The 27,616-nt window shown below is 40.6% G+C and overlaps 1 protein-coding gene across 7 annotated transcripts in view; it reads left to right on the top strand.

The window, feature by feature from the left end:
- Positions 1–27,616, top strand: part of CREB5 (cAMP responsive element binding protein 5) — a 404,519-nt gene that overhangs the window by 9,677 nt on the left and 367,226 nt on the right. The window contains exon 1 of one of the 7 annotated variants that reach the window (XM_059933700.1): positions 15,436–15,446. The exons of 5 other annotated variants lie outside the window; for them this stretch is intronic. The gene's annotated coding sequence lies outside the window, so the exon portion shown is untranslated. Of the gene's footprint in view, positions 1–15,435; positions 15,504–27,616 lie in introns of those variants that run through there. One more of the 7 variants, XM_059933701.1, reaches the window with a different exon arrangement.

Genomic DNA, 27,616 nt, shown 5'->3' with positions numbered 1-27,616 from the left:
AATAGACTTTAGCCCTAGCTCTTGAATTGTCTTTAATAAAACATTTTAACTCTTGTTTTACCAGTGTCCTGTCTTCACACTTGACCTGGAGCCATGTGCTTTGGAGTATTTGGTTTTTGTTTTCTCCTAATAATGACTAGGGTTGGACTTAGTCATTTGCAGTCTCTGTCTACACCTCTATACTTTCAGTGGATGAGATACAAGCTGGGATTAATAGTGTGATCTGTGACCAGTGCCGGGGAGGGGCCACTTTGGGTCCCTTTCTAAGCATTATACTAACGTTAAAGTAATTTTAATGCCCACACATATATGTGGTTACGGTGGTTAAACTTGTATATAAACAAAAACCTTAGCCAGTGAAGACCAGAATGTTACTGGCATATATACTTGTAAATGTGATTATCATCTTTTTTAGGATGCCCATGGATAAATTGTTCCTCCTTTTGAGCAATTGATTTAGGTACACATATTGGTGATTAAAAGATATTGCTAGATTAAAAAAATTGAAACCATCTTTTAAGACACTCTTCTTTTCTAATAAGGCCTGTCTAAGCTCACATTGTTTACAATTTCATCTTCCAGCTTTGTGAAGCCAGATGACTAACAACCACCATTCTAGTGCTGTGTTGGTGGATGTCATCAAAGATGATGGTGCACAGTGTTTTGGCACCACGAAGCAGCGTGTAATTTGAAATTGTACTTTTTGCTAAATACCCATGCTAATCTTCAAACCATTCAAAACATTAAAAAACAAAACAAAACAAAACAAAACAGTGATCTCTTCCCATTGGATGGAGGTAGTTCTGGCAGAGAAGCACAATTATTTTTTTTTCATGTGCCTCAGAAGCACTCAGAAAAATCAGGGAAGAAAAAAATTACACATAATTGCTTGATATGCCCTTTTGGGAGGGACATTCTTAAGACAGGCAGGTTAACCCTTTAACTCAAGATTCATTTTTACCCTTTCCAAGAAATATGCTTTTTTTTTTTTTTTTTTAAATCCTGAAGCAAAAAAACTGTAGTATCTTTAAAAGGGAGGCTGTAAATGGATGCTTAATCTTCACTTAACATTTAGCAGATATTTTAAGAGGTATATTTAGGAACTCTTATATTCCTTTACATAGTTCTTGTTATTTAATGTTTGTTTAAAAAATAGAGGATTCTGGAGATTGGTTGCACAACAGTGTGAATATACTGAACACTACTGAACTGTGTACTTGAAAATTGTTAACACAGTAAATTTTGCTATGTGTATTCTACCATGATTTTAAAAAAAAGGAGGGATAAGGTTTGCTTGTACCCATTCCCAGGATAGAGAAATAGAAGGCATAGACCACTTGTTCAAAGTTAGGTATAGCAGCTTTAGTGTCTTAATGGGAGGAACAAAAATCTAAAGAGGACTTTTGTACTTCAGGCCAATGCAGAGAGGTGACAGATGTGTGATGTGATTCTGACATATTGGATAATCCAGGCAGGACAACAGTTAGGCACACGGCTCAGATTGCCTCTCTTCTGGAGACTGGCTCGGATCTGGGTGCATCCTGTATATAGAAAGCTGTATCATTTAGTTTGAAAATCACACACCATTTGGCATTATTTAAATATCTCTATTTGTATTGACTTGATTGCCTTTCTCAGTGCAAGGATATGTTCAACTGAGAGCAATGAAAAAACAGAGCCTTTGGTTTCTGTAAGGGAATATAAACCCACATCTCTCCTCCCCTTCCCCCCTTTCTTTCCTTCCTGCCTTTATCAGCTATTTACCGAGCATCTATTATGTGCCAGGTACTAGGGATACATGATCAAAACCCAACACAGTCCCTCTCCACCCAGATCTTACCGGTAGGAGAGACACCAAATAGGTCCTTGCAACAGAATGTTGTGGGAGGGTGAGGGGATGCAGGTCTGGAGGCAGAAAGCCCAGTGAGGGTACTAGTGTGGTTGTCCAGGCAAGAGGTGATAGTGGCTTGGGCTGGGATGGTGCCAGATTCAAAAGCCATTTAAGAAATAGGATCAATATGACTGGAGAATTGATTAACTATTCGATAAGGGAAGGGAGAGGGGTTTATTCATTCTAAGGGAAGAGGGAGCCAGGCAGGAGAAGCCTGACCCAGTAATGAAGTCTGGATTGTCCTTTGTGGTGGTAGAGGAGGGGAGGGTTTCTGGCCCAGTGCCCCATGGGCTTGTGTCAGAGTCCTTGGAAGAGAACAAAAAATAACTGTGAACAAAAACTCAGAGCCGCTATAACTAAAAGCAGTAGTGCAGGTGTTGGGTTGCAAGGCAGTGCAACTTTGGCGTTTTGTGTCAGAGAGAGGAGCCTCACCCCTCAAGACAGCCACAGCTCTGGCACTCGGGGGGTCCAGTGCATGGCCAGGTATATTAGTTTGCTAGGCCTGCTGTAACAAAGTACCATAAACTGGGTGGCTTAAACGATAGAAATTTATTCTCTCACAGTTCTGGAGGCTAGAAGTCCAAAATCAAGATGTCAGCAGGATTGGTTCCTTTGGAGGGCTGTGAGGGAAAATTGTTCCAAGTCTCTCTCTTCAGCTTGTAGATGGCTGTCTTCATGTCCAAATTTCCCCTTTTTATAAAGATGCCTATCATATTGGAGTAGGGCCCACCCTGAAGACCTCACTTTACTTTGACTACCTCTGTAAAGACTTTATCTCCTATTAAAGTCACATTCTAGGGTACTGGAGATTTGGGGGACACAATTCAGCCCATAACAGTAAGTATGTCCATCAAGAAGGCAGCACCCAGGGCAAGTAGTACTGGGACCCTAAGGGAGCTGGCAGGTTGGGAGTTGTGGGAATCATAACCAGACATTTTTTTAGCCCATGTTTAAAATAGACTTCTGATGGACCCCCAGAAAAACTTAGAACAAGTCTTCAGAGATGGGGGTCTATACATTACCGGGAATGGACAAAGCCAACAAAACAAGTCCATACTTTAAAATAGATGTATATATATTACACTGATGACTGAATTTGCTGATGTGGTCATTGTCCTTGGTTTGGCCTTGAATTTGTCTTCAGAGTTTGTGAAAGAGCAATGCCAAAAGGGCAGCACCAACTTTTAACCTTGAGAACAAAGAATGAAATACAACTGTAGTTTGTCACCCTGCCAGGCTTAACAACCGTTGTTTTGATGTGTTAATATTTACTGACAAGGACAAAAGCCACCAGTTCCCATAAGCAACAGACACATCAAGTTGAACATGGGTGTTTCAATGCAGGAAGAGAAGTAATTCTGCTTTTCTAATTGTTGATGGACAATTTATGCCTATGCGCTACCTCTGTTTTACACAATGAAAGCACAGAAGACAAAATTTTGTGTTTTAAAAACATATCATCATAAAAAGACAAATAACCAATTTAAAAATGGGCAAAGGATCTGAATAGACAGTTCTACAAATAAGATATACAAGTGGCCAATAAGCACATGAAAAGATGTTCAACATCACTAGCTATAAGGGAAATGCAAACCAAAACCACAGTGAGATTACCACTTCACACCTACTAGGATGACTATAATAAAAAAGACAGACAATAGCAAGTGTTGATGAGGATGTGGCGAACTGGGAGCCCTCATACATTGCTGGTGGGATTGTCAGATGGTAGAGTCACTTTGAAAAGCAGTCTGGCAATTCCTCAAAAAATTAAACATAAACCTTATGATCTACCAATTCCACTCCTTGGTATATACCCAAGAGAAATGAAAACATATGTCCACACAAAAACTTGTACATAAATGTTCAGAGCAGGGTTATTCATAATAGCCAAAACATGGAAATAACCCAAAGTCCATCAACTGATGAGTAGATAAACAAAATGTGGTATATCTATATGTTGGAACATTATTTGGTCATAAAAAGAAATGAAGTAATGCTATGTACTACAACATGCATGAATCTTGAAAACATTGTGCTGAGAAACAGAAACCAGACACAAAGGACTCCATATTGTATGACTCATTTATATGAAAGGTCCAGAATTGCCAAATCTATGGAGACAGAAGGTAGATTAGTGGTTGCCCAGGGCTGAGGGTGGGGCTGGGGACTCGGGGGTGACTACTGAGGGAAGTGTGTTTTCTTCTTTTTCTTTTTTATCCATTTATTTATTTTGTTTATTTATTTTTGGCTGCGTTGGGTCTTCGTTGCTGTGCATGGGCTTTCTCTAGTTGCGGCGAATGGGGGCTACTCTTCGTTGAGGTGCGTGGGCTTCTCATTGCGGTGGCTTCTCTTGTTGCGGAGCACGGGCTCTAGGCACGTGGGCTTCAGTAGTTGTGGTGCGTGGGCCAGTAGTTGTGGCTCACGGACTCAGTAGTTATGGCTCACAGGCTCTAGAGTGCAGGCTCAGTAGTTGTGGTGCATGGGCTTAGTTGCTCTGCGGCATGTGGGATCTTCCCAGACCAGGGCTCGAACCCGTGTCCCCTTCATTGGCAGGTGGATTCTTAACCACTGTGCCACCAGGGAAGCCCTGTTTTCTTCTCGAGATGATGAAAATGTTCTAAAATTGATTGTGGTGATGGTTGCACAAACCTGTGAATATTCTAAGGCCATTGAATTGTAAACTTTAAGTGGGTGAATTGTACGATATGTGAATTATGTATCTCTATAAGCTGTTAAAAAGAGATAACACATCATGGAGAAAAATACAGGATGCTAAAGTTAGACTATATGCCAACTAGGGTATTTTGATCCAACAATTTCTCTACATATTTGGGATATATAAAGATGAGCTGTGGAGAAAGGTAGATAGGAGCATTACAGACCTTGGTAATAGGAACAGTCAACTACTAAAAATCTTACAGCGTATGCCATGTGTCTCCAGCCCATGCCTTTCTCCTGGGCCATGAATCCTGACTTCTAGCTTCACCTTGGCCATTTTTTCCTAGATGGACTGCTGCTGTTCCTTAATTGTCAGATTGTTCAAACATGATCTAATCCTCATACCATTTCTCCTTCTGACATACCCATTTCAGTGGGGGCCAAAATCATCCCCTGAGCTCCCAGCTTGAACCTTCATGACAGTTGCTGACTTTGCCTTTTCCCTTGGCCATCATGAACATGTCACTGCCCATTCTTCTAGGTCCCACATGAACTGTGTCCTGTGATCTTTACCCTTCTGCCCTGTCTCTCTTCTCCACCAGTTCCTTCTCTGAACTGAGAATTAAGGGGAACAGAATGATATATTGAGTCTTTACAGAACCTACTCTTTTGATCTACCATGTCATCCTTCCTAACAAGCCTACCTAGGAGCTGGAGTTACCCTTTTTATAGATAAGGAAAGCGAGGCCCAGAGGTTAACTGACAAACCAGATAATGTGACAAAACCAGTAAATGGAGGAGTTGGAGTTTGGAACCATTTTGTTTGATCCCTGAGCTCAGACTCTTTCCATTCTGGCTACTAAATGAATTTTTCTACTTTATGGCTCTGAACTTCTCATTTCCTTGCTCAAGAGCCTTTACAAGCATTTGTTTTAAGACCTCTAGGCTAACGCCAGCCACCATCCCGGTGAGTATACGCCATATTCAAGCCAGACCCATAATTAACTCTTATTTGTGTTGAGTGCCTCTCTGCCATGTTCAGACTTTCATCTTCCCAGGAACCCCTGTTCTTGTCCCCTAACCCCTCACTTGTGGAAACACTCATCTCCAGATCTCTCAAACCAAAAACAATGCAAAATTAATTAATTCCTTAGTGCTTTGTTAATATTTTTCTTGGTACTAAAAAAGTCTTATATTGTGGTTCTTTTGGGGTTTGTCATAAATTCCTTCTCCTGGATCGTCAGCTCCATCACAGCAGGAATTGCCTTTTGCTCAGTTTTGATTTCCCTCACAGAACCTAACATATAGTCCCTTACACAGAGTCGCTGGTTAATTAACCCTGAGTGAATTGATTATCAGGATACTCAAACATTGTTCTTTGTGGTGAATTTCCTGTTACCAGCATGACATGTTTGATGTCTGGCGAGTGTTCCTGGGAGGACCAGCCTAGGGAGATTCTTTAAGTGTATTGATGGACATTCCCATAGCTTAAAAACTATTGTAATAGTATTTTAGAACTCCAGAAATGGGGCGAGATGAGTAAATCACACTGGTTTTCACAACCCTAGGGAATCACTGATTTTTTCATTTGTCCAGAGATGAACGTAATTTTTAAATAGTTTCAATCAGAACATAGACACATTTTAAAATTCTGCTTCCTTCACATAAAATTATACCACAGACATTTTTTTCATGTTGCTACATAGTTTTCAAAACTATGATTATGCATCATATTCCATTGAGTTGCTATACCATAATTTCCTAACCATCCCCTATTGTTTGACATTTAAGTTTGCTGTGGATTTTTTTTTTTTTATGATTATAAAAAACACATGACCAATCTTTTGGCAAGAGAAATATGTACTCTGAAGACCTTAATCTCCTTCCCCTTATGCTGGTTGAAAAATCTTCCTTTAGAGTTGAGCGTAGGCAAGATTATGACTGAGGCAAGGTTTGTCTTGGGCACCCTCACATTCTTTTTATTCCTTTTATTTCTGCCCCCCTTCCTCTTAGCACATTCTGTTCCACCACAGTGCCTGTCACAGAACCTCAGGGCTATCTTCCTCCCCCAGACCCTGACCTGTCTACCATAAACCCTACCCTTCTTCTCCCTCCTCCTGATCAGTCTTCTCTCTCCTTCTCTTGTTTCTCCAGAACCTCGATCTTAGTAAGATATTAGACATAATCAGTTTCCTAGGAGTTTGTAATTTTATGTGATCTGGAGATAGCCATGTGGTAGCCCAAAAAAGTACATCATTAAATGTGTACCTTTGCCCTCTTTTGCTAGAACTCTCCCAGGTTCTATGGGTATGGCAGTGCATCAACAGACAACATCTCTATACAAATAGAGAGGCATCATACAGCAGTTAAGTGCCAAAAAGAAAGATGAAGCCAGGTAAGTGGATACAGTGTGCTCTTTCATCTTTCCAGATGGAGTAGTCAGGGGATGCCTTTCTGAGAAGGTGACTTACAAGTAGAGAGCTTTTGAAGTGAGGGAGCAATTCCTGCGGAGATCTGGAGAAAGAGATTTCGGGCAAAGGGAGCTGCTCATACTAAGGCCCTGGTGTGAAAGCAGGGATGGCGACAGTAAGGAGGTGGGTGGCCAGATCACGTAGGGACTTACAGACCATGCTATGAACATTGGATATTAATCTCAGCAATAAAGGAAGCCATTGGAGAGTTCTGAGAAGAGAATTCATCACTTCTAAAGACCTCCATTGTTATGGTTGAAGAACAGACTGTATAGGGGGTAGGTGGGCAATGGGGAGACCTGTGTGGAGGAAGAGACCATGGCGGCTTGGACTAGATGATTTTGAGAAGGAGTTTGGCTAATTTTGAAGGTAAAGGCTGAAATGATTTGCTGACAGATTGAGTGTGGGGATAAGCAAGAAGTCAGGGAGGGTGCTAAGGTTTTTGACCTGAGACACTGGGAGGATAGAGTTGCCATCAACTGAGATGGGATGTGGAAGGTTTGGGGGGAAAGACAAAGAACTTGATTTTGGGCATGTTATGTGTGAGGAGGTTTCCAGTAGACAGTGGGATGCTGCCACTCAGGGAAGGGTTTTGGGCTACAGAGGCAAGATCACAGTCTTTGGCATCATCTAGGCCAGCCTCATCTCACAACACACAGCCCCAGTCACAGTGGAATTTCAGGTGCTTGAAAGCACCAAGCCTTTGTCAGCTGCAGGGTCTTTGCATATGCTGTGCCCTCTGCCTAGACCATTAAGCCTGGATAACTGCTACTTTCCCCTGGTTCCCTACTCTAAATTCGGTCCCCCTATTAAATTCTCAAGCTACCCTGAACTTTTCCTTCATTCATTTACTGTTTTCAAATGTATATTCCTTTAAGTGATTTTTAATTTTTAAAACTTTAAAATACATATGTCCCACTAGAATCTAAATTCTGAAATGTCAGGGGTCATGCATGATTGGTTCATCACCATTTTTCCAACATCTAGTGCTGGCACATTGCAGATACTTCTTCAATATTTGCTAAATGAGTGTATGACTGATATTAATTTATTACCTTATATGTGATATGTTGCAGTTCCTCCGTTTTATAATCATATAGTATAGTTCCAAGGGTAATCGTACCTAATGCTTTTCTTATCTTCTTAAAACGTAGACTAATTTATTATTTCATGGCTCCATGTGTTTCTTGTGAACAAACACTTTTTTATTAGGTAACAGTGAGTAGAGGCTGGACTGTGGTTGAAGACTAAATGGATCACTTGACTGTGAAACTTTGAAAAGAAAAGGAATTTAAGGCTTATATAAACCTCCCAATCAAAATCCCCCCACCTCCTGTTTCCTTGTCAGCAGTTTTGTTGCATTTCTATGGAATCCTCTATCTGGCATCGCCTGAGATTATTTTATCATGACCTTTGACAAGACCTATCACTTCCTACTCACCATGTTTATCAGGGGACAGAGGCCAGGCATGGTGGGGGAGGGGTGGGAGTGTTGTGGGGGGATGATGGGGGTCTGGGTTGGCTGATGACCTTCTTTGGTGGCTCTTGGAAAGGTCCGTTGTCTCCAGCCTCATCCTGGAAGATTATAGGAAATGATATGTGAGGGAAGAGGTCTGATTTATCGAGAAAGGGTTGTTTGCTTTGAGTCTCTGTTTTTGGTGTTGTCGAACTGTATGAAAAACAGGATTAAATTAGAGATTTCTCTCTTTACTGTCTTTAAAGCTAGAGTGAGCTTTCAGAGGAGGCTGTGTTGTTTGGGAAACACAGATACTGGTTCCTTGAGTCGATACTGGTGTGTGACACAGGTATATGTAGAAACTGATTGGTAGATTGATTGATTGATATATGTCAATTGGAGAACTTCATGAAAAAAGTCACCGTCTTTATAGAGAACATTGTTGTGGGAGAGACCCACTCAATAAATATATGTTGAGTGCTAGACATTGGGGAAGAGTGGTGAACAAGCTAGAGAAGGTCCTTGCCTTCGTGGAAGTCATAAAATCTACTGAGTCTCAGTCTCCTTATCTGTAAGGTAGAGATCATAATCATACCTACTTCATAAACTTTTCAAGAGTAGTAAATGCCCCTGAATGTGAAAACACCAGCTGGATTTTAAAATGCTATATATGTTATGAGTGGCTATTATGATTGATGTACCAAATATAGTTGTTATTCCCTTTGAGAATAAATCCTGATTAATTATTTCTAGTTCTGAATATCCTATATCCCCATGCAACCTGATTTTATCCTTATAATTTGGGGAGCTAAACTTCCTTTCATTACAATCCTAATGGTAAGAAAAGAAAATGCCAAGTATATAGTTTGGATTGTAAAGAGTTGTATTAGTTAGCTATTGCTGTGTACCAAATTAGCCCCTCCCAACATATATTTATTAAGTCAGAGTTTCTGTGGGTCAGGAATCTGGCTGTGGCTTAGCTGGGTCTTCTGGCTCAGGGTCTCACAAGGCTGTAATCAAGATGTTGGCCAGGGCTGCAGTCATCCTGAGCCTCAACTAAGGGAGGATCTACTTCTAAACTCACGTGGCTGTTGTAGGCCTCAAGTTCCACATGCAAGCTTTTTTGTATGGCTGTTGGCAGGGTAAGAGTAAGCAAGGTTCTAAGAGGGAGAAAGTGAGAGATGGAAATCACAGTCCTTTTGGTAGTTTAACTTCAGACACAATATCCCATTAAATTTGCCATATTCTTTTTTTTTTTTTTAATTTTTATTTATTTATTGATTTATTTTATTTATGGCTGTGTTGGGTCTTCATTTCTGTGCAAGGGCCTTCTCTAGTTGTGGCAAGCGGGGGCCACTCTTCATCGCAGTGCGCGGGCCTCTCACCATCATGGCCTCTCGTTGTGGAACACAGGCTCCAGACGCGCAGGGTCAGCAATTGTGGCTCACGGGCCCAGCCGCTCCGCGGCATGTGGGATCCTCCCAGACCAGGGCTCGAACCCGTGTCCCCTGCATTGGCAGGCAGATTCTCAACCACTGCGCCACCACGGAAGCCCCTCTTTTTTTTAATGTTTATTTATTTATTTATTTTTGGCTGTGCCATGCAGCTTGTGGGACCTTAGTTCCCCGAGCAGGGATTGAACCCAGGCCCCTGGCAGTGAAAGCACTGATTCCTAACCACTGGACCTCCAGGGAATTCCTGCATTTGCCATATTCTATTTGTTAGAAACAAGTCAGTAGGCCCAGCCGGTATTCAGGGGAGGAGATTACACACATGTGTACCATAAGATTGGGATAATTAGGAGACATCTCAAAGACTGTCCGATATAGCAGTACTTGTAAATAATGCTATGAGTTGATGCTGTAGTTATGGCATTAATAATGTTACACTTTTTGAAATGAAAGAAATAAGGGAAATAAGCACCATCACTTCCTTAAGACACAATAATTAGGACAGACAAGGGAGGTTGATGTTGGAAACTTCTAGATTTTGAATTGTGGCCAATAAAGAATCCTGGTTCATTCTTTTGTTTCTGCCTTTGGCTCATGCTTGGACATTTATAACCTCTGTATTTTTCAGGAAAGCATTTGAAAGGTACCTTCTAAATATTGGAGGTAAACAAAGGTCAGTCTTTCCTAAGCAAGAATACCAAATTAAAAATATGTTAATTTTAATTTGCCATTTCACAGGATTGTTAAGTCACGTGTTCACTTGATTACTTTTTAAAAAAAATTAATTTTATTGAAGTACAGTTCATTTACAATGTGTTAATTTCTGCTGGACAGCAAAGTGATGCAGTTACACATATATACATTCTTTTTCATATTTTTTTCCATTATGGTTTATCACAGGATATTGAATATTGCTCCCTGTGCTGTACAGTAGGACCTTGCTGTTTATCCATGCTATAAAAATAGTTTGTATCTGCTAGTCCCAGACTCCCAATCCATCCCTCCCCCACTCTCCCTCCTACTTGGCAACCACAAGTCTGTTCTCTATGTCTGTGAGTCTGTTTCTGTTTTGTAGTTAAGTTCATTCATGTCATACTTTAGAGTCCACATATAAGTGATATCATATAATATTTGTCTTTCTCAGTCTGACTTACTTCACATAGTATGATAGTCTCTAGGTCCATCCATGTACCTGCAAATGGCACTATTTCATTCTTTTTTTTTTATGGCTGAATAGTAGTCCATTGTATATATATATACCACATCTTCTTTATCCATTCATCTGTTGATGGATATTTAGGTTGTTTCCATTGTTCACTTGATTACTTTTAACCCCGACCTGAAAACAAGCTGGTCTAATCATTTGGAGGTTATAGGAAAGAATATTCTCTTAAGATACAGAGGAGACCTAGTGCTATGGGAATGAGTTTGCCAGGGTTGAGAAAAAGCAAAAAAGACCAGTATGTCCAGAGTGTAGTGGGCAAGGGATTAAATGCTACAAGATGACGCTGGAGGTGAGGTGTATTAAGCCAGGTTAGGAGTTTAGATTTCAATCTAAATGCAGTGGAGAGCCATTGCAGGTTTTGGGGTGACTGAAAGCAGCAATAATTTTTTCTGTGTATGTGATTCTAATTGCATTTGTTATTGCATTGAGCTGTTTTTCAAAGAAAGATTCTGAAATCTATTAACTAAAGCCATGCTTGGGCAAAGATAAAAGAAGCACTGAAACTTTATAATAGGATGTTTGAATTAGGCATTTCATTTAACACAGAGGTGAAGTGTTGTATATTTCGACCAGCCAATGGCAAAAGCAATGTGGTAGATGCATTTGGAATGAGGTCCTCGTATCATAGGGATTCCTAGTATTACATTAGTTTCACGTGACAGGACTTACAAGAAATTCATTCAGAAAAACATCCAGTGTAGGAGTCTTTTTGGCATGTTCTGTGCATATTTTCTCAAACAAGCCGCAATCATTTTTCGGTTGTGTCATTTATGGCTGGTGCCTGTATGTAGTCCTGGAGCTCTTTTCTAAGCCGGCAGGCACTGAGGCAGCTTGGCAGTGTCATCTGGGCTTGTAAAATTAGAGCACACCATTTAAAATAGTGGTCTTGGTAAATTCTCTTTCCTCCAAATTCCCTCTGAAGCTGACCTTGTGAGAAAAATACCCCGAAGAGGAACAATAGGGCATCTCTTTTTCCTGCAGGGGTAACTAGGAAAGGAAAGTTCCAAAGTTTTAACACTGGAAATCAGCCAATCCTAATGCTAAAATCTACTTGCTGGTGTGTACCTTTCTGAGTCAAGATGAATTTTAGCTGGCTTGAACAAAAGTGGTGAAAAAGTGTCAGTTAAATCTGAAGTTCAAGGATTCTCTTACTTGGCTTTTTTTTTTTTTTTTTTTTAATTTTAGAGATAAATGTACTGTTTTCTGATTTAAGAAAAAAACTCAGAAAATACAGAAACATGTAAAGAAGAAAATTCTAACCAAAGATAATCACTGTTGGTGATTTTGATGTATATCCTTCATATAATCTATGTCTATCCATCCATATCGTGTAGCTATAATTCATAGAGTATTTGCAGTTTTGTGTTTGGATTTGTTTTCTGTTTAACATTATTTTGTGATCATTTCCACAAGTTCATGATGTATTTTTTGAAAATATGATTTTAATGACTGTGTAATCTTCTGTTTGTCATAATTTACTTAAGCCATTCTGCTTATTATTAGATGCTTAGTCCATTTTGAATTTTTCCTTGGTAATGCATAATTTTTGATGACCCTTCTTTCACATAACTCTTCATCTACATCTCTCATTTTTCCAAAGAAATTAATCTAACAAATGGATTTTGATACATTTTATTAAATTGCTTTCAAACAGCCTGTACCAATTGCCTCATCATCACCAAGGCTATGCCGAGTGCCTATCAAACTTGACCTCTAACCAGGATTTAGGTAGTCACTAAAAGAGAGATATTTGCCAATTTGTTAGGTCAAAATTGTTTTAATTTGCTTTTATTTGATTAAAAGGGACGTTGAACGTTATATCCATTTATTTACTGGCAGTTTGTCAATTGTCTGTTCATGTCTGTCTATGCCATTTGGCCATTTTATAAAGTTTTTTTTTGATGTGGACCATTTTTAACGTCTTTATTGAATTTGTTACAATATTGCTTCTGTTTTATGTTTTGGTTTTCGGGCTGTGAGGCATGTGGGATCTTAGCTCCCCGACCAGGGATCGAACCCTCACCCCCTGCATTGGAAGGCAAAGTCCTAATGACTGGACCGCCGGGAAAGTCCCCATTTTTCTTTTAGAGTATTAATGTTTCGCTTATTGAAATTTACATTTTTTAATATGGCAAGGGTATGCACTCTTTATCTTAAAAATTGAGAGGCATAAATATAACCATAGACTTCTATCATATAAAAAGGTTTAAATATATTTTTTGTGGTTCTTAGTTCCTGATATAGTGGTTTATATCTGAGCCTGTAAATATATAAACACAGTTTACTTTTAGAATAATGTCACTTCTTGCTATTGGTTCAGTTACATGAATCTTCCTTATATTTTTCTGCCTGTTTCCCTTTTCCTTCTCCTGTAATAAAATTTTTTTCAAGATCCAGACTTCTACTTATCTCACTTTATTCAACTACACTTTTAGGTGGCAGCTTGCCAAGGAAACCAAATCTGAAAAGAATCACATGGGAGAACTGAAGGGAGTCAGTAGCTCTAGAGAGAGGAATAGTCAACGAAAGAAAAAAGATGGCTACTTGTTTATGTCATGTAAAGAATGAACTTCCTGATGCCAGCTCAGAGTGAGCAGGCTTAGTTAGGAGGCCGTGGGGCTCAGGAATTTCAGGTATCCGACAGCCCGCTCGCTGCTTTTTCTGCCTGTGGCCAGAGGCAACTGGTTCATCCCGGCTCCATCTCCGCTCCTCGTTTTATAATGGAGATAATAATACCTCAAAGGTATGCTCTAATTAATTCTTCTTAGAGCCTCTGAAAATATAATGACTAATTATTACAACTATTAGATCATTAATTCTTCATTCCTTCTATGGAATTTCAATCAAATGCCCCAAATTCAACACCCAGATTCAGTTGTTTGTGGAGACTTTGTTGCCTAGTATTAATAGTTTCTTGGCTTCCTTATGTTTATTTTACCCCATGCTAAGTGAATTCTTTAAAATGTAGAAATTTGAAAGTCTGTTGAAAATATTTAGAAATTTTGAAGTTCCAAGAAGAGGGAATGCCAAAAAAATTATAAAGTTGAAAATTTTTTAAATTATAAAGTTTTATATCTCCACAGATCATTGTAACTCACTAATAAAAATAGCTAAATATTTGAGACTGTTGGTTTTTAAACCACGTTAACTTCTTTTTCCTTCAAGGTGAACCATAAAATCTGGTCACTGGTAAATAATTATACCTAAGACTATTATAGTTTACCTAGATATTCAATAGGAGAGTCATGTGGGCGTAAATAATTTAACAAATGGGACATGTTCTGACCAGTGGCCCTGACTTTTACTGTGCGGTTTTAAGTTCGAAAATGTGTGTTGACTGATTAAGAACCTTTTTGTTAATTCCATAAATTCAGAAAATTAATATGGCTCTGAGTTGAAAAGAGTGAAAAGGGTTTATGCATAGCATTGGTGATTTTTCTTCAATGGCATTGTTTGATTTAGTGTGTGAGCGTCTTATTTTTCTAATTAGGTCATGTGCACCTTAAGAGTAGAGACCATGTGTTGTAATTCCTCTAAAAGCAGAGGGATTGAATGAATGCTGGAATTATCACTTAGGCCACCTGGCTTTTTTCATCCTGACTCAACCTATAACCAGCTGTGAGTTTTTGGACACTTAGGTAACTGCATGCCGCCTCAGTTTCCCAGTCTCTAAATGGGAAAATGATACCTTCTCTAATTTACAAGGCTGTTGTGAAGTTCAAGTGAAAGGAACTCGATGGTTAAGAGCTTTGTGTGGGCTAGTAAAAATTCAGTGTCATTTTGTAAGGTTGTTTTTTTTCCAGATGTATGATTGTCAGTGGAGATGTGTGTTTTGACCTCTTCCCCTCCATTTTTGCCTGGGAGATTTTGCATGCTGATAAGAGCTAAGAGTTGATTTAGCATAGTTATTATCAGATGTTTCCGGCTCTCGTGGCCTCTAGCTTCTCGTGGTCTGGCCTTCATATGAACAAGGGCCATACAACGAGCCTCTTAAATTTAAGTGTCAGTGGCATCGTCTTCATCAGGAGAAACATCTCAAACATTTATTTTCTTTGCAGAAGGCAAGTTTCAGTGGGGGAGTCAGTTTGTTTCTGAAACGATCTCATTTACCTGAATGAGGAGCGCATATTTATTTTCAGGGTAAATGGCGAGGGTATGTAATTCTCGTGTGACAGATGAACTAGACACTCCGCTGTAAATTACATTTGGCTGGAAGAAGATGCTCTGGTATGAAACCACATTTCTGCCTTGCTTACTTTCTCTTCTTGGGTTGGGGCTGAGAGCTGGAAGATTGGTGAGTCTTTGATTTGCCTAGAAAACGAAAACTATTCTTTAGAGAAAGCAGAAAGGGGTGAGTAATCCCATCTATACTTATTTATATAAAAAAGAGGATTTGCGGATGTGACCTGGGTCCAGCATTTCTCTTGCCAGGAGACTAAAAGTGTCACAGAACATGTCTGAGTGGCTTGTGGCATTACAGTTTATTTTCAAAGGCCTTTTGATAACACAATTAAGCCTTTCCCTTTGTTTTATTTTAAAGTTGCCCTTACTGGCTACATTAGTGTGTCGCAAAGTGGGAATTTTTTTGTTGTTTCTGTGAGCCTTCAGTCTCATAAAAATTAAATGTGTGCATTCCTGTAACCTGATATGCCCTCTCCAGTGAAAATCAATGCTTCGTGCCCTTGCCTCTCAAGCTGCAGAGGTCTTATTTTGTAGCCTGTGTCCGTTGTGTGTGCATTTGCGCATATGGCCTTTCGTCACCCATGTTTTCTGATGTTTCTGAAACATATCTGAGACCTCAGCCCCACTACAAACAATCTGTCGGCTTGTGTTTAGCTTCCCTGTGTGTTTGCTAGAGAACAGCAGAGGGTGGTTTTTTGTTTTGTTTTTGTTCTTTCTGTGGCCTGGGGAGTGGGCACAGAACAGCACCAGTTTATTACTCATCTATGTATTATTCCCTTGGTTGCGGGTAGCAAGAACATCTGAAGAAGATGGATTTCTGGAGGGGTAGCAAAATTGAAAACCATTCAGTTCCCCTTCAGACTTGAATTATATTATCTTAAATATGCCAAGTACAGAGTCTGAGACTCCTGATAGCCAATTATTTGCCTGTGCTTAGGTGCAATTATCATTTTTCCCTACCCAGTGGAGTTTCCATTGCAGGTTTCTTCTAGGAAATAATCAAATGTTGAATTTTAGGATTAGGTTCCAAAGTAGAAGAAAGACTCTGGGATTCTCTCAGATTCTCCTTGAACTAATCATTGCCTCTGATAAATGGGACCAGCCTAGCCTTTTGCAGCATTTGACTGTGAGATTTAAGGATATGTTACCAAGCTGATGGAATCTGGGAGAACAGGCTGCATTTATTCTGCTATATGAAAGTCCCTGAGTGTAATTTCATACTACGCTGGTGAGGTTATTCAAAGGTTATGTTAGAGCAAATGATGAACTGGCCCTAATTGTCTTTCCCCCACTTTTAGAAGGACAGCAAGTGTCAGAAGGTCTTTGGTTTGGTGCAATTCAGTCATGATTTTGTCTGATGTCACTGATTCAGTGACAGCATCCCTCAGAGGTCTCAGCTCTTACTCAAAAGGTGCCGCTTGCATGATCAGTTGAAAGGATTCTTAGGGGCATGGCTAAAGACTTCTTACTACTGTTTGTGATTAATCAATTAATTTGATTAATGCCTACTATATGCTAGGCACTGTGTTAAATACTTTACTTACATTGTTTTATTTAGTAGGTATTATTATCTCTATTCTGATGAGGAAACTGAAGTTCAGAGAGACTGAAAAGTTTACCCAAGATCATGTAGCTAATAAGTGGCAAAGCCAGCATTCACTCTCTGTCTTGGGTGCTTCCTTTCCTCATACTGTATACAGTGTTGGGAGCACAAGGAAAGGTCTGTAAAGCTTGCCAAGAGAGACCACCATTCCATCTTCTTCAGAGAAAGCTATCTGTATGACGAAAATACCACTGAAGTCTTCAATCCATAGGTCTTCCTTCCATCACCTTCCACCAATACAAAATGCTTTCTAGTTCTGTCACCAAATATTTTACTGAGTCCCTACAGAATCCTAATTTTAAGTGGTCATTGATTTCAAGAAGTACAATAAAAGCACAGCTTACTTCATGTAACAACGTGAAACTTAAGGTGCAGTTGGTACTATAACCTAACTAAATGGAATTGCAAGTGCTGTTATTAGTAGTCATAATATTAATAGTTGTGTTTAAAGATACAATCCTGTTAACTATAAGCAGTGTAATATCATCCCACTTCTTAAATGCAGTCACTCGATGATTAACATGCGCAGTATTCTTTGTATGATTGTTTTTGGAATTATAGTCCTAAATCTGTTCTGGAACAGAAAAGAGAATATAGACATTTGTGAGATTAGAATCTGGTAACTTTCAGGCTCAGAGTGCATTTACAAACACTGGCATTCATCCCTGTGTGATATTTCCCAGTTATCCAAAAAGGCTTTTATTCAGGAGCCATTTGTGGTTGGGATGCATGGTGATGCATCATTTATACAGTGCCTTAAGTGTTTACTGGGTAGAGTGTGCAAGAGACAAAGCACAAGAATCCTGCCTAAAGCCCTTACTATCTAGAGACACATTTACTGTTATATAATAGAATTTCATCCAAGAGTAGATATTGCTTAACTCATTCATTTCCTGAGAGCTGAAGTTCAGGGTTTCCTTTAACGTTTCGATAGCCCCCAACATGTTGATTTGTATTTTCACCTCCAATAGACAGTCACACTAAAGAGTATGTTTTGCACTCTAAAAGTGGGCAGGAGGTGGGATGGGAAAGAGGGTGTGGACTCAATCAGCAAGTTATTGTTTAAGGGGGTGTTGGGAGAGGGCAGCTGAGGGTAGACTAGAGATCACTGATTCCCAGCTTTACACCATAAAGGCCCTCTTTGTTTTTTCTTACTTTTATATTTGAAAGATTTTTTTCTACTCGGTAAGTATTAATTAATTTGTTTTCTTTAAAGCTGAAGGCGTTCATAATTGTAAATCAGAAACTGTGATAATCATGAGCTGACTGATGTTACCACACTGAATCAAAAAGTTTCCAGCCAGAAGTAAAGCTGACATTTTACTTGGCTTGTGAGAGCTTTTTTTGTGAATCATTAAATGTTTAAATATATGTTAAGCTTTTGGAAATACTGAAAAGTGAACTGAACTCTGTTATTACTTTCACAGACTGCTTAGGAATCCAGAGACCCCCAAGTGGGGAGCAATTGGATTTAGCAATTGCCATAAATTCCCTTCTACTTCTAACGCTCTGTGATTTGTGAACACCATTAAAACTAATAAAACTGACATGTTGCCAATGTACTCCCAACAGCAAGTTTTGAAATCCAGGTCTGACATGTTGTGGGGTGAGGGAAGAAGCAAATTTAGATACCCCCAAAAGAGGGTAGGGTAAGTATGTGGGAATAGCTGTACTTTGGGTGTGTCCCACAGTTTTCCTTGGTAAGCAACCAAAGAGAGCAATGTCTCCTTTGTCACCCTTGACCACAGACAGTTCTACTTGTGATAAAAACAAACAAACAAACAAAACCAGACTCTTTATATGATGCTTTGTCTCCATATCACATGTGGACCATACGCACACAACCCTTTAGCCCAGGCCCCACATTGCAGGCAGAATGATCTGGAACACCAAAGCCAACTCTATCAAACCCCTGTTGGGTCTCAACTGCCCATGGGAATAAAATCTAACCTCTTTGGCTTTGTGTATAAAGTCATTGACAATATGACCCTAATCTATACCTGATTCATCTCCACACATACATTATGAACCTGCTACACTGAATTTTTCATCATACTTGCAACTACCCGACCTTTCATTAACCATTGCCTTTACACATGCTGTTCTGCTAACTGTAATATTTTTTCTGCTCAATCTTTGTTGAATAAGTTCCTATAATAATCTGGCTAAGATAACAGCACTTATTATGTACCAGGCACTCATTTAATCTTTACAGTGAGGTGGTTGCCATTATCAGTATCATTTTGCAGAGGAGGAACCTGGCCCAGAGAGGTTAAGTAAACTTCCCAAAGTCACATAGCCAATAAGTGGTGGAGCCAGGATTTGAACCTGTACAGCCCATCATTTCTGGACCTATACTCTCAACCCCCATGCCATACTGCCCCTCCTCTAAGATGCACGTACAAAGTTGAAGGTGTTCCTAAATCCCTCAAATGGAGTAACCTCTTTCATTCTTAGGATTCCCAAAGTGCTTTCTAAAGCAGTCTAGTAATAGAATTCAGCAAGTTGCATTATTATTTTGGTCTTTCTGTGCCTTTGTGATTTGTGAGTAATTTGAGTATCATTCAGTTTTTTTTGGGCCCAGGGCCTGGCAACTTGCCTGCCACCAGGTAAACACTTAGTAGATTTATTTCTTCAATGAGAGAATGAATGAGTGAATGAACAAACACGGAAGCACTTGTCTGTACTCAGATGGGTCAGATCCTCTTTCCTTCTATGACATATTTCTGGGATATCAGTTGAAAAACACTTCCTTCCAGTAGACTTTACCTGTCTCAGGGGTGTAGAACATTCCAGCAGGAAAACGTAGAGCTTTCAGCTGTCATCTTCACGTGACAGTAAATCATTTCCAAATCCTGCAAAGATGCCCATGAATTCTGCTGAGTAGCCATGTAGCACTAGAGTCTGACAACATTGATTTATTTAAGTATAGGTTTGGTGCTCTGTGAGAGCTCACCATCTGCTTAAGTTGTGTTTACTTTAAGTACCAGTCAGCGTTTTCCTGACGAGTTATAGAAAAATGGTAGTTCGACTTAATTTTTAAGCAAAGTCTGTTTAAGAATAATTTGTTAATTACTAGTTGGTTGATCTCATTTCCTTAAATTAAGGGCTTCAGTTAATATCACATGCTTATTGCCAGCTTGCTAGAAGCCACTGCAGTGGTGCCCATAGTTGCATGATATACTGTAGTCCTATTCCTCTGTGCCAGCCCCTGCCCTGGCTTTTAAATTCATCTTTAGCTAATTTTACAAGCCTGGAGAGTAACCTGATGGTTTACTAGCTTTAGGATTACAGGTTGGAAGCTTAATTTAATAGCCACTTATAAAACCGTTTAGGCGGAAATTGGTATAATAAGGCTTTCAATATGATGGGTGCACAGAGCCATTTCATCAAGGCTGATAATTCAAAATACAGGAGAATTGGAATTCACACCATTTGGGCTGAAGGTGTTTCATCAACCGCACACAAGACAGGATCCAAAACTTGCTGTGGGGTGGTTTGGAGTCCAGTGATTTTTTGGCAAGAGAGGAAATATTTGGCAGCCTGTTATTGGGGAGGTCTAAGGAGGCTGGCCTGGGCCATTAAGAAGAACACAGTGAGGTTGGGTGAATCTGGATGTGTAATGGTTTTGTAAATGTTTTGGTTACAATAAAATCCCAAACATATTTTATCAATGCATTTTCCCTCGTAATTTTCAGACCTTTGTGTATTTCAAGGGAAATTTCGTCCATATGTTTTTGATTCATTTATACTTAACTCATCAAAATGTTGTATTCTACGAGTTTATTTGATGTTCAAGAAGACTTTAGAGCTTGATTTAAATATCTTCTAGTGTTCTTTCCCTTTCCTTTTTAAAAATAGAAAGCCATCTACTCTTGGCAAAACCTAAACGCACACACACCAAAAGTTTGCATTTGGTTGAAAGCTCTAAGCCCATAAAGCTGTTAAGCTGGGCCAAATGCATTCTTCAACTCCTGGTAAAGTGTGAGCTCTGTTCCTCAAAAGTATAGAGAGATCTTTACCTTTTGATAATCTCTGGTGGCTGTGCACATTGAAAGAAAGTCTAAAAAATTAAAATGCCTGCCATCTGCTAGATCTTTGATCTTGGGAAAGTCACTTTACCTCCCTTCGCTTCAGTTTTCCCATATGTAAAGTCGGGCCATCTTTGTCTTGTCTACCTCCCAGAATTACTGAGAGGATTAAAAGAGCTCATATGAAAATACTTTAGAAAACACAAATAGCTCCACAAATAGAATCACATCTCTTTTCTTGATGTTATTATTCTTTGAATAAAATAATAGATACTCAGCCTTTAGTCAGTGTTGATCATGTGCCACGTGCTATGTTAGACATCTTACAAATTACTATCTTGTTTAATCCTCATATTATTTGGTAAAGAGTAGATACTTTAAGTTTCTACATTTTGGAAGGTAAAACTCCTTTACATTATTTACCCAAGGTCTTATAGTTTGTGGGAGAGCTAGAATGTAAATCTAGCCCTTTATGAGTTTTAACCATTAAGTTGTATAGTATATGATTGAAGCCATATTAATCACTGTCATGTTGACTCAATATCAAAGTTTATCTTGAGTTATAACTAAGTCTCTCCATGTGGTTAAGATCACTTACATTTTCTATTACATTCTCTTATTGAATAGAGTGAATGCATATATAATATTATGCTGTTTGATTATGTACATATTAAAAGATCATTCATTACATCGATAGCAGAGAAGCTAATTTTAATTGAATACCTACTTTGGACCAGACACTACAGAGCTCATTATCTGCTCATTGCCTTTAATCCTCACAACAGCTCTATGAGGTAGAGACTGTTATTGTCAAGCGCTGTGAAGATCTGGGATTTTACCCTACTTGCAAGCTAGCAAACAAGCCTGCCAGTTTCATGGATGCTGGAAAAAGTTATGAAACTCCTGGGTCAGAAATAAAGTTACTATTGACAGCCAGCAAGCAGCATCACTTTCATCTTTGCATCAGTTTCCCTTGGCCCCCAGGTCCCACCAGGGTGATGTGCACTGGCCTGTGTGGGTTTATGTTATGGCTGAGGAGCTGACCCCAAGCTTAGAGATCCATCTCTTTTAATACTGTGGTAAGAAACTTTGCCTGACCTTTGCTCCAGAAACAGACATTATCTTTATTATACTGGACGGTAAGCAAACCTGCCCTGTGCTCCAGATGGACACACTACATCTGTCTTACTGTTTGCTCTACAAACATGTTGGAAAAGTACCAACCATCAGTGCCTCTGCTTCTAAGACATACATAATGGCAAGAGACTTATGGAGAGTTGTCTCCCAACAATTATCTCCATTTTACAGACAAGGAATCTGGGCTGAGAGAGGTTTAGTCATTCATTCATACCAGAAGTATTTATTGGGCACCTGTATGTGTTAAGGTCACACCGCCAAACAGTAGAGGAGGGGGCAGCCAACATAGGCTCTAAGCCATTAACTTGTTCCCTGGCCCACTTACCCCTCACCTCCTCAGTCATTATCCATCGTGCCTCCCATCCTAATGAGCAATGATATAAAACAGTAATTAACTTAAGATGATAATGACCCTTTGGGACACATGCTTCTCCTGCCATCAGCTTCTCCCTCTGCAGCTTGACCCAGCCCTAGATACCCAGACGCAGCAGGGTTGCCTGAGACGGGGGCATGGTATTGGCAGTGCCTGAGAGAAGTCAGAGGTCATATTTAGCAGCACATGGAAGACAGCAGTGCTAGGTGATTAGAAAGTTAAATGTGAATAATTTTGTTATGGAAAATTTAGTTTTGGAACTTGGAATAATTTGGTCTCTGTACAAAATTCAGAAGGTTCTTTTTCCCCTGTTGCTCCCTCCCCCGGTTAATCAGCGTTATTTTATATTTGTATAACGATGCCATGAAATGAAGTCAAGGTTTTGATAGTGCCCACGCTAGCTTGTGGGATTCTTCTTGCCATGTGCCTGAATCAATCTATGGGGAAATATTAAGTGATTATGAAGTTGGAATCTGGGGAGAAGAAAAAAGTCTTGGCAATGATCTGACCAGAAGCATCCTTTGCAAACAAAGATGTCTCCTCCACCCCATGGGAAGGTGTCCCAGGCTGTAATTTCTCTCCTCTGTCAGCACAGGCTCCCCTGAGAGAGCTAGTTTGCCAGTTTTCCTAGGAAAAGAATAACGGTGGACACGTTATTAATGAAGAGGGCTGGTATCTAGCTTTGCACTGTGGTGAAGAAACAAAGCGAAACTGAACTGGTCAACCTTTGTCCCTTTCAACCAAGAGACTTCAGGGGAGACATTCTTCCCCTGGCATCTCTCCATCAGAGGGGAAACTGTACCTTAAGAAAAAATGAGAGAAAGAAGCCTGCCTTGATGCTCATTTAGGCCCGCCACTGTGTTCATGGATTAGCGTAACACAGTGAGAAATCCTCTCCTGCTGGCTTACTTCTCAGCACCTGAAGCTATTGGCCCTGTTTCCTGAGCTTGTTTCACTCCCTTTGATGCCAGAGAAAATCTAATTAGTGAAGAATTTGAAGGAAGGAATTTTGGAGAGAACTCTGCCACCCCAAAATCTCAGCAGAATGGGGCCATGACTCTTCCTTGTGAGGCCCTCACCGTCAAGGGTTGCTTCCTAATCTTAAAAGTTAAGAAAGAAAGTTTATACACAAACTCTCTGTGATGGAGCCAGGCCTCCTTCAGAGCAGATGATCCTAGAGCCACTTATCTTGCAAATGGATTCTCTCTTCGGGCAGCCTCTGTATATCTGTAGACTAGGCTTGCAGAAAGAGGAAATTACTTTGTGCACCTCAGCAGCAAAGTCAAGTGGAAGAAGAAAATAAGAATCTTTGGAACCAAGTTTTACTTAAGAATGAAAGTGGGCCTCAGGAGCTAATATTCTCTGAATATACTTGATGGGGTGAGGAGGAAATGTTTGCTGCTTTGCTCCGAATATCCAAGGTCTGTTCATGGCAGTTGCAAAACAACCTCAACAAACAAAACCAGACAAAAACCCAACAATGTGTGATGTGTTACTTTCCTAATTACTTGGTTCTGCTCCTTCCCCACCCCTCCCCCCAGGAAGCCCTTAGAGCAGCCAGAGTGCCTTTCCTTGAGGGAACCATGCAAGATGCCCCTGAACACATGTGGCTCCAAAGGAACCTTCAGTGCAGACCCTCTCCCCCTCCCCCTTTGTTCCTTTTGATGGTTCCACCCCCAGTTTCCTTGTTGTTGTTTTTGGTTGATCTGTTTGTTTTGGGTCCCCTGCCCCACCCCCCAGCTCCAGGAAGCTGTACGCACACTGGAGCATTTGGGGCTGACTTGGCAGGATAATGTGACTGCTGGCAGCTTCCAAAATATGACACCAGTGAAAATATGAACCAAATGTTCCTTGTATGCTAGGGTGTGAAGTCTTCATCACGCCTCTCTCTGAGAGCAGAGAGCACGAAAGAACTAGATGGTTTTGGGTCTTGGTCCTGGCTCTGTCTCTTTTTTTTTTTTTTTTTTTTAATTTATTTATTATTTATTTTTGGCTGTGTTGGGTCTTCGTTTCTGTGCGAGGGCTTTCTCTAGTTGTGGCAAGTGGGGGCCACTCTTCATCGCGGTGCGCGGGCCTCTCACTATCGCGGCCTCTCCTGTTGTGGAGCACAGGCTCCAGACGCGCAGGCTCAGTAGTTGTGGCTCACAGGCCCAGTTGCTCTGCGGCATGAGGGATCTTCCCAGACCAGGGCTCGAACCCGTGTCCCCTGCATTGGCAGGCAGACTCTGAACCACTGCGCCACCAGGGAAGCCCTGGCTCTGTCTCTTAACTGCTGGGTGATATCTCTGCACACAATCCTTTATTATAAAATAGCAGTCGTCTTACCCACTTCATAAAGGTGCCATTGGGTTCAAACAGAGTCATTTATTGAGTGCCTACTACGTGCCAGAGAGTGTGCTGAAGTAGCTCCTCTGCTGAAGCATGAGCTCCTCAAAGGCAAGGTCATTTCATACTCCCACTGGGCTGGACAAGTAGAGTCTGACGGGCTGGGCTTGAGTCTTGTCTCTGTCCCTTGTTAGCTCTGTGACTTTGGGCAAGTTACTAACCTCTCACCTGGAAAGTGGCAGTCATGACAGCACCTGCATCAGAGAGCTCTTGTGAGAACTAAATAGGCTATCACACGTAGCCCAGGGCTTGGAAGGTGCTCCGTGAATGTCAGCAATCATTACTTATAAGCCCAGTGCCGGGCACGTAGGCACGTATCTGTCTTTTGAAATATAGTAAATAGTAAGTGTTCAACAAATGCTAGTTCCTTTTTCCATAATCCTTCTTCAACAAGTCTTCCCTTTCATATCTGACAGGTTACCGTGGTGTGTTTCACTGGGGCCAATCCCAAGAAAGGAAGATAAGGTTTTTCCAGAGGGAGTTTAACTCTGAAGGTTCTCTTCATATGTGTTTGTTCTTTCAGTCACTACAAACCTACAAAGGGAGAAATGTGGACCAACCAACTCCATGTCTTAGGGTGTTTGTCCCTTCATGTAGTCATTTGCTTGAGTTGAGCGCAAGCTCAGTGATCCTTAGCCATGTTGGTGGTGGTGAGAAAGCAGTACCAGAGGATGTTCACTCAGCATGTCACTGGGACGTGGAGCCCACACATACACCTGCTGGGGGAAGGTAGTGGGTGGCTGTGTGTGTTTGTGGCAGAGGTGGAGGTGGTCAGTGGCTTCACAGCTAGGAGAGCTAGATAAAGAAGTTGATGACTCAAGGGTCTTTTAGTTTCCCCAGCATTTCCAAAGGGTGGCTTCTGATTACATAACTGTCCCAGATTCCTTGCCAACCTCAGGTACACCTCAGGCCTTCTCTTCTTCCCACTGGCTTCTTCTTTTGACTTGGAGCAATGTTTATAAAGGTCAGAATCTACTAAAGAAAGAGACAAGAACCAGGAAGAAACCACTTCAGTGACTGAACGTTTTTGGGCGGGTAGGGGACGTGTATGTGTGGTTTCATTTATATTGCTTTCAATTTTTTTTTTTAGATCTTAATTTACTGTTGGACACGTCAGAGTTCATTCGGCTCTGACAAGATCCCTGACTCCAAGGACCTTCATTCTCTAAACTACACTTCCCTCTGGACTCAGGAACCCTCAGTGTTAGTGATATGGAGCTAGTGGGTTTAGCTGTGGGATTTTGCCACCATCTTCGTGTGCCCTCTGGGGGACTTTTCAGATATTGAAGTGGGCCTTTAACCTGCTAAATTCTTTGGATGGCTTGACTGGTCACTGGCTGTGACTTCCAGAACATGCAAGCCCTGAATCCTATAGGGCCTGAGGGGTTGACAGATCTGGAGTGGGGTTTGGGGCGGGGGGGGCAGGAATGGTAAACTAGTAGGGCGTATCACTGCATTTACACTCAAATCTTGAAAACAAAAACCAAACAAAACCCAACTACCAACATGTGAAGTGCTACTTTCATAATTATTTGGTTCTCTTTTCAGGATTTGGATGCAAACCCAGTTACATGGGCCCTGTGAGCAGGCAGCATTCAGGATGATTCAGTCTAACCTTTCCATTTTACAGATGTGGGAAACTGAGGCCCAGGATGGTGGGGGGCTCAAATAACTTGCTTCTGGTCACAGTGCTAGGAGCAGAGCCACGGCTGGGACTCAGGCCTTGTGATTCCTTCTTCAGGATTCCTTCTGTTCTCCGCTCACATACCTATCCTTGACTGAGGTAGAAGCGAAACTCTGGCTTCTTAACCAATTCTTAAGCATTTGGCAAACACTCTTACCTTTTTAAAAATGGAGTTTTCCTGCTCTTCCTCCTGGCTAAGTTTCTGCTCCTTCTCTCGCTTGTCATATGTGCCTACGGAAGCAAAGTAAGTCACACGCAAAAAAACTCAAGTTGAAAAACCATCCTTTCCCCGGGCCGCTCACCAGAGGTGATTTTTTCTACCTGGTTCTGTTTTTGTTTTTTCTGGAAGTGACTGCCAAACTCTAAATAATACACTTACATCTATGTTTCTTTCTTTATCATATTTTTACAGCATCTATTGTTTGAAAATGGGGATTTAGCTCCGTTGCACTGCTTCTTCTCTACCCGCTGCCTTCTCTCAGTGTTCCATTACTACTTCTACTCCTCTTGGTCAACTGTACCTTTAAATTGTAACTTGCACCTTCACTTTGTGTTCTGTCAACTTTCAGCCAGTTTCCTACAATGGAGCTCTGAGCCCTTTGAGGACTCATTCCTTACCCCACTCCCTTCCACACTCCACCTTTTGTCAGCTCCAAGTTACTTTCACCTTGTCCAGGTGATTTTCCATTCCGTTCTGTCTTGCAACCACAGTCGTGGCTTCTGTGCTTTGGTTAACTCTGAAAGTTGAAAACCAACAGATAGCATTTACATATTGAGACTATGCAATTTCTGTTTGTTGCTTGGCCAAATAATGTATTACGATTTTCTCTAGGGAACTTAATGTCATAACGTGAGGGCCTGTCAAAGAGGAATATTCCTGACATCAAGGTCATGATTGGCTTTTTTGTAATGTTTCGTTGTTTGTTGAAAATCATTTGACCAAGGTTGATAACAGTCAGTTTCTCCTGAGAAGGTCCCTGTCAGGCTTTCCTCCAATTTTTTCCCTACTTCTTTCTTCTGGCTCCATCCCACACTTCACTTCACAGTGAAACAGAGTCAAATACTATTG

Source organism: Balaenoptera ricei, chromosome 9 (assembly GCF_028023285.1).
Source record: "Balaenoptera ricei isolate mBalRic1 chromosome 9, mBalRic1.hap2, whole genome shotgun sequence".
Classification (NCBI taxonomy): Eukaryota; Metazoa; Chordata; class Mammalia; order Artiodactyla; family Balaenopteridae; genus Balaenoptera; species Balaenoptera ricei.
This window is presented reverse-complemented; position numbering and strand designations above follow the sequence as displayed.